The following is a 4,925-nucleotide window of genomic DNA, read 5'->3' as shown; positions in this document are numbered from 1 at the left end:
AAGACGAAAAAAAAAAAAAAAAAAAAAAGCCAGGAGCTCGGTATAGTGGGTTAGCTAGGAGTATTCTTGTATTCATTCAGTAGGCATCTGTTAGACTTCCTTTTGGAACAGGCACCGAACTAGGTCTAAGTATACTAGCATGAAGAGGAGAACATGGTTCTTGTGCACAGGGGAGTTGCAGTTATTAGGGCAGGCAGGTCTGGGAACTGAAGAGTTGCAGGAACTTTGACATTTCTGTAAGGAAAAGGGGAGGGAAAGCCTTCATAGAGGGAGCGGTGGTTTCATCTGTCTTTATGAGTGACTGTCCTGTAAACAGTTCTTAAGTCCTCGGAGCCAATGAGAGCCCAGGATCGGAGGAGGGAGACAGACCCGCAGAGGTCATTGGTTGGAGTTTTCTGAAGCGAGACCAATTAGAACAAGAATGGAGAAACCCATCGGCCAATGGGCGGCGCCTCCGGGGGCGGGAGCAGAGAGACAAGGAAATGCTGTCACCGCCGTTAACACGCACGTGGAGGTTTGTTAAAGGTATAGGGACTGCCCAGCCCAGGCGGCGGGCGGGGGATGAGCCCCTGGGGGGGTTAGGGGAGTGATCAGTATTAAGTGGCTGGTCCTTAGTAGGTGACAGCAGGCGCTAGTTAGGTCAGGAAGTATCCCCTGGGAGGATAGGCTGGTGGACAGGGAAAGAAAAAAAAAGAGAAATGGAATTAGGGACCAGATTCTCAGGCCAGCTAATGGGGACACACAGAGAATGGGGTAATCTGGCTGGAGAAAAGTATTGGATCTTGAGAGTGAAAGAGTTGCCATGATTTGTGGACCATATGAGATAAGTGCTATGTAGAGGGGAGTGGGTTGGTACTCTGAGACTGGAGAGTCAGGGAAAGACTCAATGAAAAGGAAAATGGCTGAATGGGAAGAGGGAAGAGAGAAATTTGGGATCAAGACATCTAGATCTTTCCTTTTCCAGGGCTGACCCTTTTCCTCCAGCCCCATTTCTTCATCAGGAATCAGAGCATACTTTTGTTCATGGTTTCCTAGTCTGGATGCACTGGAGTTCATGCTTGCCAGAATTCTGGAAAGGATGCCACTTCCCCACCACTCCTGGGCCTCCTCCATCTTTGCCGAGTTTCCCATACTTTGCCCTTTCTAGGTAATAGGACTCTAGTTCCTAAGTCAGCGCCAGTAATAGCTCTTAGGCAGAAAGTGGCTGTGCAAAGTGCCTTCCGGGCTGTGGACCCAGGGCTGAGAAATGGGAAACATGCCCGTACCCATTTCAGCTTCAACATGGCCGAGCAGCCTTGGGTCGAGGCCTCTCTAGCCCTGGTTTCTACCAACATCAGGAAGGAGAGCTACGAGAGCCATCTAGGCAGACACCAGGATTGTGCCAGGTAAGAGGGACTTCCTGGCCTGCCCAGGTGTCTGCATTACAGCTGAGCTTCATAAAGCCCTGCGTTTGATACCTATCATCCATTATTATGTGTGTGTAGCTTGAGCCGGATGGAATCTGGATGACAAATTTGCTCCAAAGGCTGTCTTAAGGCTTAATAATGTTATCTTTGGATTTTCCACTGGTTCGCATTTTCTGTGATGCCTTTGTTTTCATCCATCAACGTGATTGAAAGAGAATTGCCTGAACTTACATTTTTGTTAATGTTCTTTCCACATGTGAACATTGCTGTCCTCCCCTCCCGCCCAGGCCCTGCGGTTGAACCCGTGTAAGCACTAATGAATGCCCTTCAACTCACATGGCTTTGTTCACGGAACCACACACTTCTAGCACTCCTGGGCTACTGCTGCCCTTGGTTCTGGATTGTAGGGTTTCATGACCAGTCTCATTCTATCAATAGTAGTTTATTTAAAAGCCAGGAGCTGAGGGCCAGGAAGTGGCGTGGTGGTTAAGGTGCTGGACTCCCACATGACTGACCGCATTTCGAGTGCTGGACATGGAGGCTTAAAAATCATGGTGTGTGTGTGTGCCCAAAATCTCAGGAGGAGAATGGAAGAAAAGGGATCGTGGCAAAACCTAAAAAAAAAAAAAAAAAAAAAAAGCCAGGAGCTCGGTATAGTGGGTTAGCTAGGAGTATTCTTGTATTCATTCAGTAGGCATCTGTTAGACTTCCTTTTGGAACAGGCACCGAACTAGGTCTAAGTATACTAGCATGAAGAGGAGAACATGGTTCTTGTGCACAGGGGAGTTGCAGTTATTAGGGCAGGCAGGTCTGTGAACTGAAGAGTTGCAGGAACTTTGACATTTCTGTAAGGAAAAGGGGAGGGAAAGCCTTCATAGAGGGAGCGGGGGTTTCATCTGTCTTTATGAGTGACTGTCCTGTAAACAGTAGAATGGCATTCCAAGAGGGAACATGGCAAGCAAAGGCAGGGTGCCCTGGGGAACTTGGAGTAGTGTGATACTGCTGGCGTGAGCTGGTCTGTTCTGTTAGAGACCAGGGGAGGAAGAAAACAGTGCTGGGTTCTGACAGCCTCTCCCTTCTTTGGCGACGAGTGAGGGAGTTTGTCACTGATTGCCTTTTTATATTTTCCTCTTTGTCTTGAAGATAAAAAGTAAAGCTTCTGTTGTGCTTCTCTGCTTAGTCGGCTTTGGTGTGTGGCTCACAACGCAGCCCACCAGAGCCTAATCAGAGGCGGACCACGCCTGCTGGCCACTGCTGCTACCGAGGCAGTCCCCAGCAAGGGTTTCTGGCTGGGAGAAGTGAGTCTTTTACTGTTAATGCTTTCTCATAAGCACTTTATCACCCTGTCCCCAACTTGGTAAAATTATTCAGCATTTCGTGACAAAGTCTTAAATGAATAGCAAATATATTTCAAAATTTTATTGTACAAGAGGCACCCTGCTTTCTCAATATGAAATCAAAAAGTCTGTGTGTGGGTTTGGGAACAAAGCCTTGTTCTCTTCTTCTAAGCTTTTGCATTGATTTTCTTAAACCACCTCTTGATCTAATCATCCGATTGGATTATGCGTTCACATTTTTTAGACAAGTTTATCGGGGGGTGGAGGACAGGTACACCTGATAGGGTCTTGCCATGCTGCAAGACAACAGGCGTGCCAGGATGCCTGGCTAGCTCCTGTCAGGTCCACGTGGGATCTGAACCTGGGCCTTTCTGCGTGGCTCCGGCCTGTGCAGCCGCACACTCCTGCTTGCACCACTGTGGCTGGGCCACACATTTTGATCTTATCTTAGTGTCTAGATTTGTGTTTTGGAATTTGGTTCTGGTGCCCCAGGGAATGATGGGTAAGGGAGGGCAAGGCTGGTGGCAGGGAGACGCTGCCTTGTTGTCTAAGCAGAAGTTGGGAGTGGGGAGCCTGATGCATGAGTGTAGTCACGATGAGGAGGCAGAGAAGGACCAGCATGGGCTATAGGTGGCGTGGGAGATGCCATTTATCCAAGTGTGGTGTGTTGGAGAAGGAGGTGCGGGAGAATGATGAATTCATTGGCAGACCTGGTGAGGGTTTATGAGACTCTGTGTTTGGTCGGGTTGGGTAATCAAGTCCAGAGCTTAGGGGAGAGGTCTGGGCTGATGGCACTACTTAGGTATCATGGTTTAGCAGTCATCCAGTGCTTAAAGCCTCGAGGGAGGATGAGAATGTCTGAGAAGGGAAGAGGGCCTGGGAACATTAAGGAGGATGGTGGGGAAGAGGAGTTCTCAAGGAGAGTGGGGAAGTATGTAGCACCCCACTTTCTAGGAAGCAAGAGATAGAAGGCTGACAGCATGGCATAGGGGTGTGCTGGGGGCCCGGAGCTCAGGAATTCTTGGGTCGCGAATTTTTGCTGATCCTACCTCCCCGCCCATATCGGTGGCCAGTGCCATTCAAGTTGGACTTTCCTAAAGGTCAGAAGAGGGTCTGCGAGCCTTGTTCAGCCCTTACAGACCGGGGAAGGAATAGAAGCAACAGGCGCTTGAGTCGTCCGGTGCCGAGCCCAGCGCTGATCCCGCAAGGGCTGTTTCACCCGCTTTGAACAGGTGCTTCCTCCGGTTTTGGTAATCCCGGGCAGCAGGTTGTGACTATTGTGATACTGTGGCTTGGGGAAAGGAAGACTCAGGGAATAGGGAGGATGTTACAGCCAGGCAGGGCATGGTTGGTGCAAGTCACAGCTGCAAGCCTGAGAGCTGAAAGTGGTCCTGCTGTACTTTCATTTTAATTAATCAGTTAATGAATGCTATAGGGCACATGTACTCGCCAGAGAGAGAGGGAAAGTGAGAAATCGCCCCCGGGGGGGATGGCCACACTGCAATACCATCTCCTCCATTCTCCTCTCCCAGGATTTCGGGCACACACACACACACACACACACACAGCCTGGTGTGTCTTTCAAGCTGGCAGGTCCAGGACTGGATCTGCAGAGTCAGCCATGTGAGATCCAGCACACCTGCTGACCTTATTTTACTTATTTTCTTAAAGTTTACAGTTTTGTTTTATTCATGATAGCATGTGCACAAGAGAAAGAGAGAGAAGAGAGGAAGGGCGGGAGGGAGGCAGAGGAGCCTGGGTCTCGCCACACCTGTTCTCCTTTCCCCAGCCCTCCTGCTTGTCAGGACCCACATGCCCCGTGTGCTTCCAGACCGACCAGGAATCTGTGCCCAGGACTGGCCACATGGCCACATAACACTGCAGCTCAGCCCACTCAACTATGTCGCCAGATTGGGCCAGCTGTATTTTTAAATAATTTAAAGATTGAGAGATTTTACACAAAATTCCTTTTATTATTTATTTATTTTGCTATAGGGCACTTGTGCTCGCTGGAGAGAGAGAGACAGATAGGGGACCAGCAGTTAGCATAATGGCTATGTCGCTGGACTCCCACTTAGTTGACCGCGGTTCGCATCCTGGACCCGGTGGCTTAAAACTCACTCCGGGCGCGTGTGCGTGCGTGCCCAAGATCCCGAGAGGAGAATGGAGGAGAAGGGATTGC

The 4,925-nt window shown here is 49.6% G+C and overlaps 1 long non-coding RNA gene across 2 annotated transcripts in view; it reads left to right on the top strand.

Annotated features, from left to right (window-relative positions):
- The first annotated feature begins 475 nt into the window (after positions 1-475).
- Positions 476-4,925, top strand: part of LOC102470575 (uncharacterized) — a 50,557-nt gene continuing 46,107 nt past the window's right edge. The window contains exon 1 of one of the 2 annotated variants that reach the window (XR_001369585.2): positions 476-525. This is a non-coding gene — a long non-coding RNA (uncharacterized LOC102470575). Of the gene's footprint in view, positions 1,386-4,925 lie in introns of both variants that reach the window. The other variant, XR_001369584.2, reaches the window with a different exon arrangement.

The sequence above is a fragment of the Tupaia chinensis genome, unplaced genomic scaffold (assembly GCF_000334495.1).
Source record: "Tupaia chinensis unplaced genomic scaffold, TupChi_1.0 Scaffold144171_1, whole genome shotgun sequence".
Classification (NCBI taxonomy): Eukaryota; Metazoa; Chordata; class Mammalia; order Scandentia; family Tupaiidae; genus Tupaia; species Tupaia belangeri.
Note: the sequence above shows the minus strand (reverse complement) of the source record. Positions and strands in the feature narration are given on the sequence as shown.